This window comes from Anomaloglossus baeobatrachus, unplaced genomic scaffold, assembly GCF_048569485.1.
Source record: "Anomaloglossus baeobatrachus isolate aAnoBae1 unplaced genomic scaffold, aAnoBae1.hap1 Scaffold_115, whole genome shotgun sequence".
NCBI classification, from domain to species: Eukaryota; Metazoa; Chordata; class Amphibia; order Anura; family Aromobatidae; genus Anomaloglossus; species Anomaloglossus baeobatrachus.
Genome location: NW_027441885.1, coordinates 221,612 through 235,814, shown reverse-complemented (window position 1 = coordinate 235,814; position 14,203 = coordinate 221,612). Strand labels below are relative to the sequence as shown.

Sequence of the window (14,203 nt, the reverse complement as noted above, 5' to 3'; positions counted from 1 at the left end):
CGCCAGCTCATGTTGAAGTGGGTCATGAGGAGATCGTATGTACAGATGGCCAAATATTTGAGCAGCCACGTTCTCACGAAGTTGGCAACGTGTCTCAACAAGGGGTGGACGATGATGAGACACAATTGTCAGGAAGTCAGGAGGAGGAGCAGGGTGCGGAAGAGGAAGACGACGTGGTGGATGATCCAGTAACTGACCCAACCTGGCAGGAGGATATGCAGAGCGAGGACAGCAGTGCACAGGGGGAGGGAGGCGTAGCATCCCAACAGGCAGTAAGAAGCAGGGTGGTGGCTCCAGGCAGAAGTCAGGCAACCGTTCCCCGGAACAACAACACGACACAAGGTGCCTGTACAAATGTTAGGTCTTCCCGAGTCTGGCAGTTTTTTAAGTTGGATCCAGATGATTCTAAAAAGGCCATTTGCAACACCTGCCGTGCCAGCATCAGCAGGGGTACCAAAACTAGCAGCCTGACCACCACCAGCATGATCAGGCACATGTCAGCCAAGCACCCGACTTTGTGGGAAGTACAACAGAGTCGAGGAGCAGTGCTTGCTAATGTCACTGCTACGTCTTCGCTGGTTGTGCATGCGAGCCAATCCCCTGTCCATGCTGCCTGCGAACAAGCCTCCTCCGGTCCTGAACCTGCAGTTGCCTACTCAGAAATAACACCATCATCAAGCACGTCCTTGTCCCAGCGCAGCGTTCAGTTATCCATTCAGCAAACCTTTGAACGCAGGCGCAAATACACTGCCAACACCCCACATGCCACAGTTCTAAATGCTAACATTTCGCTACTGCTTGCGCTGGAAATGTTGCCTTTAAGGCTGGTGGAGACAGAAGCATTCCGCGACCTGATGGCGGCAGCTGTCCCACGTTACTCGGTCCCCAGCCGCCACTATTTCTCCCGGTGTGCCGTCCCCGCGTTGCATAACCACGTGTCACAAAACATCACACATGCCCTGAACAACGCTGTTTCACCCAAAGTCCACCTAACCACAGACACGTGGACAAGTGCTTGTGGGCAAGGCCGCTACATCTCGTTGACGGCACACTGGGTTAATATTGTGGAAGCTGGGACCCAGTCTGAGCGAGGGACGGAACACGTCCTTCCCACACCAAGGTTTGCAGGCCCTACCTCAGTCAGTGTTTCACCCACACTCTACAGCTCCGGAATGTCATGCTCTTCAGCCTCCTCCTCCTCCTGCGCATCCTCATCCACTGTACCCTCCACACCAGTCCCAAGCTGGAAGCACTGCAGCACTGCCTCGGCGAAGCCCTGCCAAAGGGCTATACTATAATACACCCACTTCCTGACAATGGACACTTAATGTTTTGAGGCCCTCATGCACGTCTCTATCCAGGGACAACGTGGAGCCTCCCAATTTTTGGCTGCCCTGCCAAAGGGCTATACTAAAATACACCCACTTCCTGACAATGGACACTTAATGTTTTGAGGCCCTCATGCACGTCTCTATCCAGGGACAACGTGGAGCCTCCCAATTTTTGGCTGCCCTGCCAAAGGGCTATACTACAAAAGACCCACTTCCTTCCAATGGGCACTTCAGGTTTACAGGCCCTCATGCACGTCTCTATCCAGGGACAACGTGGAGCCTCCCAATTTTTGGCTGCCCTGCCTAAGGGCTATACTATAATACACCCACTTCCTGACAATGGACACTTAATGTTTTGAGGCCCTCATGCATGTCTCTATCCAGGGACAACGTGGAGCCTCCCAATTTTTGGCTGCCCTGCCAAAGGGCTATACTACAAAAGACCCACTTCCTTCCAATGGGCACTTCAGGTTTACAAGCCCTCATGCACGTCTCTATCCAGGGACAACGTGGAGCCTCCCAATTTTTGGCTGCCCTGCCAAAGGGCTATACTACAAAAGACCCACTTCCTTCCAATGGGCACTTCAGGTTTACAGGCCCTCATGCACGTCTCTATCCAGGGACAACGTGGAGCCTCCCAATTTTTGGCTGCCCTGCCTAAGGGCTATACTACAATAGACCCACTTCCTTACAATGGGCACTTCAGGTTTACAGGCCATCATGCACGTCTGTATGCAGGGGCATTGGTGAACCTCACAATTTTGGACTGCCCTGGCAAAGGAAAATACTACAAAGACTCAGTTCCTCAAAATGGGCACATTAGACTCAGAGGCCTTTATGTACGTCTCTTCTCAGGGACATCGGAGTGCCACACAATGTTTTACGTAAAATCTTTCATGTATTGATCTCAAAAAGTAACATACATTAGCTCTATCTCACTATTGGGTATGTGCCCTTAACATTTCCGCTATGAAAAATCATTTTGGTGTCATTTTGGAAGGTTTTCTGGTGAGTCCGTAAAAATGGCGTAAAACGCGGACAAAATTATTCACAGCTGTGACTTTTGAGTGATAAATGCTTCAAGGGGTCTTCCCCATGCTGTTGCCATGTCATTTGAGCACTCTTCGGAGACTTTTGTGCCATTTTTAGGGTTTCTACATGCTGCCGGTGGTCATTTCACAAAAATACTCGGGTCTCCCATAGGATAACATTGGGCTCGGTGCTCGGGCCGAGTACACGAGTATCTTGGGAGGCTCGGCCCGAGCTTCGAGCACCCGAGCTTTTTAGTACTCGCTCATCACTACTAATAAACCTAAAAAATAAAAATAAATTGAATAAAAATCATGAATGTTGTGTTATAACAGGAAATTCGGTGTAAGAATGAATATCCGGGATGAGAGTTCAGCGAATGAGTTATAGAAATTGTTACAAAAAGGAGTGTGTACGGTTTATGCGTAAATTTTCAGAATGCGTACATGAAAATTATATGTATGTGAGAATGTCCCCCATGCTTTGTAAAAAGTTATTTATGAAAATGTAAATAAAATATATAAAAATGCCTAATTATTTATAATTTATGAGAAAGATATATATGTATGGAAGAATGTTATAAGGTGTCCAAGAACCATAAAGAAAAAGGGTGCATATATAATGTTAGAGGTCTAGAGTTCCACCAGGCTATATCACCCCTAAAGAAATAGAAAGAAGACCTTACTACCTGTGTACCCCAAAAAAAGCTATATTTCTTAGCCAGGATTATGGTGGAGATATGCACAAGTGAAATAAGAATATAAAGTAATACAATAAGATTATAAAACCAATATGTGTGCATTCATGCACCACCCGGTACGCTACCCTTGCCAAATTGCTCACTCTAGATCCCCACACGATCCATGAAGCCGTTCCCCCGGTCACACCGCCTGCTGCCGGTTCCCACTCATCCCTGGGGGAGTTAGGCGAGTGGTATCGAGAGCTACATGTCGGCACTGATGATACCCCCATACACCACAAGGAAGGGGTATACCGGGTGGTACAGGAGTATGAGCGGGTTTTTAGCAAGCACCCTCTAGATTTTGGGCAGATTAAAGGGGTTCAACACCACATCCCTACCGGTACACACTCCCCTATTAAAGAGAGATACAGGCCTATTCCCCCTGCGCACTACCAATGCGCCAAAGACATGTTGAGGAACATGAAGGAGGCAGGGGTTATTAGGGACAGCTGTAGTCCCTGGGCCGCTCCGTTGGTGCTGGTTAAGAAGAAGGATGGCACCATGCGGATGTGTGTGGATTACCGGAAGATTAACCAGATAACGCATAAGGATGCTTACCCTCTGCCCCGCATCAAAGAGTCCCTGGCCTCGCTGAGAACCGCTAACTACTTCTCCACCCTTGACCTCACCAGCGGGTACTGGCAGGTGGCCGTGGCACCGGAAGACCGAGAGAAGACTGCCTATGGGACCGTTTTGCTGTACTTGGATGATGTGATTGTGTACTCACAGACGTATGAAGCCCACCTGGAGCACCTAGCCGAGGTGTTCGCGTCCCTTGCCAAGTATGGGATGAAGTTGAAGCCCTCAAAGTGTCATCTGCTGAAACCCAGAGTGCAGTACCTAGGACATGTGGTTGGTGCGGAAGGTGTCGCCCCCAACCCCGAGAAGATCACCGCCATCCAAGACTACATAAGGTACATAAAAGGTACATAAAATGAGAATAATGGGGATAGGGGAAATATGTGTAACTGGGTTAAAAACTGGCTCAGTGATAGGAAACAAAGGGTGGTTATTAATGGTACGTACTCGGACTGGGTCTCAGTTCATAGTGGGGTACCACAGGGGTCAGTATTGGGCCCGCTTCTTTTCAACATATTTATAAATGACCTTGTTGGGGGCATGCGGAGTAGAATTTCAATATTTGCAGATGATACTAAACTCTGCAGGGTAATCAATACAGAGGAGGATAATTTTATATTACAGGGAGATTTATGTAAATTGGAGGATTGGGCTGAGAAGTGGCAATTGAAGTTTAATGTAGATAAATGTAAGGTCATGCACTTGGGTAGAGGAAATAACATTTATGATTATGTACTTAATTGTAGAACACTGGGTAAAACAGACACAGAAAAAGACTTGGGTGTATGGGTGGATGGTAAACTTCACTTTAGTGGACAGTGTCAGGCAGCTGCTGCCAGGGCTAATAAAATAATGGGATGTATTAAAAGAGGTATAACTGTTCATGAAAAAAATATAGTTCTACCTCTGTACAAGTCACTAGTGCGACCGCACGTAGAATACTGTGTACAATTCTGGTCACCGATATATAAGAAGGACATAGCTGAACTGGAGAGGGTGCAAAGAAGAGCGACCAAGATTATTAGAGGAATGGGGGGATGCAATACGAAGACAGGTTATTAAACTTGGGGTTATTTAGTCTGGAAAAACGAAGGCTTAGGGGAGATCTAATCACAATGTATAAATATATGAGGGGACAGTACAGAGACCTTTCCAAAGATCTATTTACACCTAGGCCTGCGACTGGAACACGGGGGCATCCGCTACGTCTTGAGGAAAGAAGGTTTAATCATAATCACAGACGAGGATTCTTTACTGTACGAGCAGTGAGACTATGGAATTCTCTGCCGCATGATGTTGTAATGAGTGATTCACTACTAACATTTAAGCAGAGCCTGGATGCCTTTCTTGAAAAATTTAATATAACCAGTTATGTATATTAGATTTTATGACAGGGTATTGATCCAGGGAACTAGTCTGATTGCTGGATGTGGAGTCAGGAAGGAAATTTTTTCCCCATTGGAACTTGTTTGCCACATTGGGGTTTTTTGCCTTCCTCTGGATCAACATGTTAGGCTACGGGTTGAACTAGATGGACTTAGAGTCTCCCTTCAACCTTAAAACTATGATACTATGATGACTGGCCGAGACCGACCACAGTGAGGGAAGTGAGGCAGTTTCTGGGCCTGGTGGGATATTACCGTCGCTTCATTAAGGGGTACACAAAGATGGCTGCCCCCATGCAAGACCTCCTTGTAGGACAGACCAAGGGTGGTAGATCCCTAGTAGCCCCATTGGTGTGGGAAGAAAAGCATGAGGAATCCTTCCGCCAGCTGAGAACAGCCCTGACCGGAGAGGAAATCCTAGCGTACCCTGACTACAGCCGCCCATTCATCCTCTACACCGACGCCAGCAATGTGGGCTTGGGGGCTGTTCTATCCCAGGTCCAAGACAGAAGGGAAAAGGTAATAGCTTATGCTAGCCGAAAACTCCGACCGACTGAGAGGAACCCTGAGAACTACATCTCCTTCAAGCTTGAGCTCTTGGCACTGGTGTGGGCTATCACCGAGCGGTTCCGCCATTACCTGGCAGCAGCCAAGTTCACCGCGTACACAGACAATAACCTGCTGACCCATCTAGATACGGCCAAGCTGGGCGCGTTGGAGCAGCGGTGGGTGACCAGGTTAGCCAACTACGATTTCACCATCAAGTACCGGGCCGGCCGTACCAACGTCAATGCCAATGCACTCTCCCGGATGCCCCACCTGTCGGAAGAGGGGCCAGAGGATGATGACCTCGAAGAGATCGAGTTGCCTGCATTTCACCGGCCATTCACTGAGAAGGTGCACGTCTACCAACAACGGGTGAACCTGGATCCGCTGCCCCGACAGGACTGGCAGGAAGCTCAGGACCAGGCACCTGCTGTCCGCCTGGTCAAGACTCTAGTGGAACAGGGTTCTGCTGGGATAGACCCTGCTGCCCCTGCCGAAGCCCAACGTCTGTGGCAAGAACGGACCCGGCTATACCTACACCAGGAGAAGTTGTATCGCGAGCTGATTAATCCAAAGACTCACGAGAAGATCCGCCAGCTGGTGATTCCCCAGGCTAACGTGCCCACCGTCCTGCAAGCATACCATGATGGTGCAGTGCACTTCGGGTGGAAGAAGCTAGAGATGTTGTTAAGAGAGCGGTTCTATTGGAGTGGAATGCGGGAATCTGTGGAGGCCTGGTGCCGAGAATGTGGCCCTTGCGCATTGAGAAGGAAGGACGAGGCCAGCCAGAAGGCACCCCTACACCCGATCATTACACACCAACCGCTGGAGCTGGTTGCCCTTGACCATGTAAAGCTCACCCCCAGCTGAAGTGGGTACACCTACGCTCTGACCATCGTAGACCACTACTCGAGGTTCCTGGTGGTTGTCCCAGTTAAGGACTTAACCGGCCGCACCGCTGCTAAGGCTTTCCAGGGTTATTTCTGTTGACCGCATTGGTACCCGGAGAGGGTGCTTACCGACCAGGGTCCGGCCTTTGAAGCAGAGGTATTCCAGGAATTCTGCCAGTTGTACGGCTGCAAGAAAATCCGGACCACGCCTTACCACGCCCAAACCAATGGCATTTGTGAAAAGATGAACCACTTGGTCCTGGGCCTCCTCAAGACGTTAACACTGGAAGAGCGGAACCTGTGGCTGGAGAAGCTACCTGACCTGGTCGATATGTACAACAACATCCCTTCCAGCTCTACGAAATGCACTCCAGCATACCTGATGAGAGCTCGTCCCGGCCGGCTACCAGTGGATCTGGAAATGGGCTTGGAAGCTTCAGAAGCACTCCTGTCGACAGCTGAATGGGACACTCGGCGGAGGACACAGTACCGACAGGTCCAGGAGTATGTTGAAAAGAACTTGTGCCGGAGTCGGGGACAACAGGAGCAGTGCTTCAACAAGAAGGCGCCTGCCGGTTCCTTCCAACCTGGGGATGTAGTGCTGAAGCGGAAAAGAAGGGCCCACAAGCTGGATGATCAATGGGAAAAAACCCCGTATGTAGTCCAGCCCACAGGATGGGAGAATGGGAAGGCCTACCAGATCAGCCGTGACCAGGGGGGGACTTTGGCCACGGTTTCCCGAGACCACCTGAAGAAGTGCCGACCAGCATTGAGAGTAGCGGATGAGGCTCCAGTTCCCAGTCCAGTGGAGAAGGAAAAAGAGGTAATCCACACCATGATGGGTGATTTTCCAGCAGACTGGCCTACACAGAACGGTGCGGTGATCCTTCCAGTGATACTGTTCCCACAACCCGTGGATGAAGAAATGATGGAAACGGTTAACCGCGAGCCAGTGCCCAGGGATGTACCTGTACCCAGCTCCCCTACGCCTCCGCCTGCCCCACATGATAGCAGGGAGGAGGAACTGACTGTTCCCTCTGCCCCACTGCCTGTCACCACTGACACCGGACCCCGAAGGTCCACTCGCCCCAACCTAGGTAGACCCCCACTTAGGTACAGGGAAACTACTCTTTAAAAGGGGGGGGCTTTATGTGTTGAGTGTACCAGTTTGAAAGTTTTAAATGATAAGTAAAGATGATCAACCAAAGAAGTTTACCTGATTGAACCGTGATTAAACCGGCCGTTGCCGGCAACTGTTGTCCCCGTAGGGACTGTGCAACCATTGCGTAAGGAACTGCTTACGGACAAGCCCGAGAACTTGCAGGGCAACCACAAACTTAGTGCAATGTAAATAAAAATGTTTGTTGGCTTGACACCGTTACCGCCTCCGGAGAGGCTGATTTGGGAGGATGGGCCTGGAGGAAAGGGATGGCCTAGGCCCGCCACTACCGTAACCGGTGGCGATCCTCCGGGGGTTCAGGGGTCCCCTTGGACGTGGGCCCCCTGAAAGAGACAGAACCCGCTCGGGCAACTTGGTGCTGGACTGGGGTCAAGGGGTGCTGCCCGCTTCTTAGGGGCAGCATCAGGGCCAGGTTGTTTGGGTGGGAGAAGAGCGGAAGCTGTACCGTTGTAAAATGTTTATGATGCTTTTACATGTTTTACCGTTTTATTCTTTTTCAGTTGTGAAAATAAAACCGGTGATGGACGGGCAGCCCGCGGACGGTCTGCATTTTACTATAGGGGAATGTGGCGCCCTGGACAAGCCAGGTCGTCACAGGTACTACACCAACACACTCTACACTCCGGCTAGGCACACCGAAGCTAAACACAAATCCTAGTTGCCTTCCTCCAGGGGCTGATGTCCACACCAGGGGGTGGGCCAGGCGGTTGATCCCACCCACCGAGGAGTTCACAGTCCTGGAGGCGGGAAAAGGAGTCAGATTAGAGATCAGTTTTGGAGTTAGAGAAGTGAAGAGGAGAGGAGACTGACCGTGTCCGGGTGTGTGGCCCGGGCACTCAGCAAGGTTGGCAGACGGTGGTGACCTTCTGCAGGAGAGGCTGATTGGAGTGAACCGTACGGACCGGGGATGGGCGGTGGCCCGCCGGTACCAGATCGGGGAGTGAAGAGAAGCCAGCACCATCCGGCAGGGCCTACGGACCCCGACCAGGCTAGGAGTCGCCGTAAAACCGGTCAAATCCGTTAGCGACAGGAACCTCCAGGGTTTCCCAGCAGTCAAGACCCGATTGAAGGCAACAGCTCACACCGTAGAGGGAAGCACAGTCACCGCCAAGGCTACAGTTCCCAGGGCCAGAGCCTGCGGGCAAAAGGGGCTCCCTCAGCATCCATCCAAGCTGGGGAGCGGGTTACCGGTGGGAAGCCCGCTAGATTTTGGGGGAATAAAAGGGGTCCAACACCACATCCCCACAGGTGCACACCCACCCATCAAAGAGAGCTATAAGCCAATACCACCTTCACATTGCCAGTGTACCAAGGACATGTTGAGCAACATGAAGGCGGCTGGGGTTATCCGTGACAGTTGTAGCCTTTGGGCAGCTCTGTTGATCCTGTTAAAAAAGAAGGACGGCACCACTCCCCGTATTGAGGAATCGCTAGCTGCATTGAGAACTGCAAATTATTTTTCTACCCTTGATCTCACTAGTCACTATTGGCAAGTGTCCGTTGCTGAGGCAGACCGGGAGAAGACCGCCTTCGCCACCCCTATGGGTCTCTGCGAGTTCAAAAGCATGCCCTTCGAGCTGTGCAATGCGCCAGGAACCTTCCAGAGGCTGATGGAATGCTGCTTGGGACAAGATTTTAGGGTGTATAAAAAGGGAGATTAGATCCCGTGATCCCAACGTATTGTTACACCTCTATAAATCACTTGTAAGGCTACATCTGGAATATGGGAACCAGTTTTGGGCTCCACATTTTAATAAGGACATTCAGAAGTTAGAGTCAGTTCAAAGGTGGGCAACTAGACTACTACAAGGAATGGAAGGCCTCCCATATGATGACAAGTTGAAAAAGTTATTAAGTGATTATTGGCTGCAATGGGGCTTTCTGGCTGGTGCCAGCCTCTCTTCTTAGCACACAGGAACCACAATCCCTACACCATGCTTCAATGGATTCTCTCATCCCAGCCCAGTAAAACTACATATTTTACACAGTCATAAGCAGCCAAAAGGGATCTATTCTATTCAATTGCAAATGATCTAGATAAGACTGAGAATAAGATACTGCACGGGACATAGCAGAGTTGGTCAAGTTGAGTGGAGATGAGTTTGCTATTTGGCACAGCTTTTTGCATCAATAAAGCAAGTAAAAGGTGTGAAAGATAAAAAAAAGGGTGAAAGTGTGAAAAGTGAATTGGCCAAATTGAGGTGCATATAAAGTTTTTGCTTTCTTTCAATTCACTAATGGGGCTCATTTGAATCAGGTGAATTGAGTTCTGCTTTTGGAAACTGGGTTAAGAAGGGGTGCACCGGTCCTGGAGGTACTGCAATACCAGGTCAATGCGTGCAGTGGACAGAGCAAGATTTTTTCCATCTCCTTGTTCTAAAAATCCATTTAATATATGGTCCCCAGAGAGGGGACGTATCAGATATTAAACTGATAAGAACAGATTTAATTTTTTTTTTTTCTGTTTATCAGTAGGACTTCAAAATAACAAAGGTGATCGCCTCCCGTTGCCTGGGAACCGTCCAGGCACAAGAGGGCTATGTGTCACCAGAAGGCGCACACACTTCCTCAAGGCCGGCAGACGTGCAATCCCAGGCACCTTCCAGTACCGACCAAGGTAGCGTCCTCCGAAACTACACTTGATCTTAGCCAAAAGGCCGAGAAGCTATAACCCGAATTGGTTACGGCCTTGAGTGGCACCCTGGCCTATACCGGACACATCTTAGGGAGAGGGAGACAAACCCACGCCTACAGAAGACATTTTGTCACCCAAGCCAACCCTTGAAAAGGCTGTTTTGCAGAGCAAAAACAAGAAGAATGGTGCTTTTTGCAGCCGCCGCCCACTGCAATGAATCTGAATAACTCCTCCTTTTGGACACAAGCACCTCCCCTCCCCCTTGCAGTCTTTCCAATTCATGATACAAAAAAACAGACGGACAGGACAGGACAGGCTGCCTGACTTTCCGTCACTGCCACCCTTTGCCATCCTTGCCCGTAGAAAGCCCTTTCATCATCCCCAAACCCTAATCTTTTCCCTTCCCTTCCCAGATGCGTCTCACTCCCTTTCATTAGGAAGTGAGCGCAGCCTTTTCTCCGTTCTGCACATGCGCGACGTTAAACACAAATGCGCAGGCGTGCGTTCCATTACCCTCACTGCATTCCACTCCCATACAGGAAGTGGGCGCAGCTATTACTACGGTCGCACATAAAAGAACCCACGGCCACCACTGCACATAGCTGACTCCACCACAGGACACCCACTTCTACACCAACGCAGGTAAGACAGGATCGGCACCTCTATGCTCCCGTTACAATCAGGCTCAGTCACCATGTGATAACGCTCTCAACTCTTTAGTTGCAGGCTCCCCTTGCTTCACCTCCACTGGCTGTGCTGCCATTTCCTCTCCCACCTGGAAGGTATACTTTATTCCACTATTTTCCTGTTTCTCTCTTCCCCCTTTTCCCATAACCTACTTTTATCTGCATTTGTGGGGTATCTATATGCTATTTACATCATAGTTTTATTCATTAATATGGAAGGGAAGAGTGCCCATGAGAGTGTTGAACTGCGGAGAGCAAGAGATTAAGCTGCTCCGATTTGCCACCATTGATAAGCTGTTCTCAGTAGATACACATGCTATCCAAACAGCAGCATCCACCATTGCTTCAGCCCACCCATTCAGTGACAGCTCACCAAGTCAGCCAGAGGAGTGGTGTAAGGAATTACACGTAGGCACTGACTCCACACCTTCACATCACAAGAAGGGGGTCTACAGGCTAGTGCAAGAATACGAGCAAGTCTTCAGCAAACATCCGCTAGACTTTTGAAGAATAAAAGGGGTCAAACACTACATCCCCACAAGTGCACACCCACCCATCTAAGAGAGATATAAGCCAAAACTACCTGCACATTACCAGTGTACCAAGGACATGTTGAGCAACATGAAGGAGGCTGGGGTTATCCGTGACAGTTGTAGCCTCTGGGCAGCTCCGTTGGTCCTGTTAAAGAAGAAGGACAGCACCACTCCCCTGTATTGAGGAATAGCTAGCTGCATTGAGAACTGCAAATTATTTTTCTACCCTTGATCTCACTAGTTGCTATTGGCAAGTGTCCGTTGCTGAGGCAGACCGGGAGAAGACCGCCTTTGCCACCCCGATGGGTCTCTGCGAGTTCAAAAGCATGCCCTTCGAGCTGTGCAATTTGCCAGGAACCTTCCAGAGGCTGATGGAATGCTGCTTGGGACACCGAAACTTTGAAACGGTACTGCTATACCTTTATGATGTTATTGTTTATTCTAAAGCAAACAAGATTTTAGGGTGTATAAAAAGGGAGATTAGATCCGGTGATCCCAACGTATTGTTACCCCTCTATAAATCACTTGTAAGGCCACATCTGGAATATGGGGTAAAGTCCTGAGCAGGTTGATAACCATTGGTTTGAGCATGGTAGGGTGTAGTGCGCATCTTCCTGCATCGGTAAAAGCTGCAGAAGTCCTTGAAGATTTCCGCTTCAAAGGCTGTGCCTTGCTCTGTGAGGACTCTCTCTGAGTAGCCATGAGGTCTGCATAAGTGTGCTTGGAAGACCTTCGCTGCAGTATGGGCCATTAGATCTTTGACTTGTACCACAACCATAAATCTCGAGTAGTTGTCTACCATCGTAAGTGCATACGTGAGCTCGCCTCGATATTCTGCAACAAAACTCCCTTTTTCGATTTCAGTTTCAGCAAACACTCCTCTTCCTGTAGAAAATATTTATCATTACCTAAGACAGTCATTCTAATGCATGACAATATTAAGGCAATTTAGTTAAAACTTGTTTTAACTCACCTTTAAGGGGATTGATGTATTTCATGGTCAATCCAGGTTTGTCAGTGATGGCACTGACATAATGTATGGCGTCTTTTTCGGGCGTTATCCTTTGCCTTTTCATTGTGAAAATCCAGTTGCCTATATCAAAGCAAATTCTACTACTTGTAAAGTATGCAGAAAATGAAATGTAGAACATATAACATCAACTGCTTAGGAACGCATCATAGGTTAGTACTTAAAAGGATATTGTCATGTTCTAGTCATAATGCAAGCTGGACATTTTTCATGTTACCCTGTAATCGCCGGCCTGTTCTAATGCTCACAAGCCAAGATATAGGCTCAGCTGCTAAGGCTTCCCTCTGCCTTCTGAATGAAACTTGAATATGTCTGGGTCACTGTGTATATAGCAGGTGCTCAGAAAAAATAAGAGTCAATTCAATAGAAATAGCTCTGGCACACTATAGTGATCAATAACGTAAGAAAAGAACTCTTGGAATGCTGAAAATTCTTTATTTGTGCAAAAGGATAATTCATCCAACGTTTCGACCTTGTTTTTAGGTCTTTATCAAGGATAAAGTTATCTAAGATCATAAAGGGTTACAAAACCATATAAACACGTAATTAGTACATAGTACAACATAACAGTACAATATATTGCTACTTGAGAGTACAATGGGTCAAATGACCATGATGCACATACAAAAAAGTTTTCCAAAGCCATAGTGAAAACATTTGTACTGAGGAAAGAAAATTTCCACATGACCTATCTGGAGAAACATTCTGGATCAAACAACCAAAAATAGTCAAGCAGGTAAATACACACCTATATGGATAACAGGATGATATGTGTTCAATTGTATAGCGTCATTGCCATTAAGGTACAAATGGAAAACTTGCAATCCTATATAGTGAAGGAAATGAACACATATCATATCAAAGAACACAGGAACATGGGTGTGAGAAAAACCTCAATGTTTATACTTTGTTCTTTATAATGGTGTGAACATGTATATGTCTCAGTACCTTATGCACTTGAGAATTCTAGTGAGTAGATCATGAAAGCCTATTTCAGAACTGGAATCGGTAAATAATTGTAGGTGGAATCTAAATGAAAAGATGGTACAAGTGTTATCATGACACGTGGGCTATAACACAATGGACCGTGTGACAAAGAAGAAAGGAGAGAAAGAAGAGGAAGAAAATGCAACTACCTGTAACATTACGTGATAGTCACTGGTAAGTATCACTTGACAATTCAAATGAAAAAGGATTCCTTTATTAAAGGGTTCTCAGTCGCCTCAGGATCATGAAATACTAGGGTAAATGATATGAGAATGGGTAAGAAGCACCACTAAAGGAAATATGAGATGCAGGACATATATCTATAAACCCCTGAACTACATGATAGAAATAAAAAGAAGAAAAAAGAAAAAAAAGAAGAAAGAAGAAGAACACATAGAATGCGGAAAGAGAATGGGTACAACTACCTGAGTTACTGCAGGGAGGCCCCTGGTTGGTATTGTGAGGGTTAGTGGAATTCCTTCACTGAAGGGTTCTCAGTTGCCTCAGGTTCGTGAAAAATGCTATAGACAAATAATGCCCGGAGAAAAGGGGTTCATATACAGCGAATAATGGTAATACAAGGTACATGTGTCACATGTAATAGTATATATATATATATTGTACTAAGCTCTACACCAGAAATAGAAAGT

The 14,203-nt window shown here is 47.9% G+C and overlaps 1 pseudogene; it reads right to left on the bottom strand.

Annotated features, from left to right (window-relative positions):
• Positions 1 to 9,974: 9,974 nt before the first annotated feature.
• Positions 9,975 to 10,180, bottom strand: LOC142260493 (U2 spliceosomal RNA; annotated as a pseudogene).
• Between the last annotated feature and the right edge of the window lie 4,023 nt (positions 10,181 to 14,203).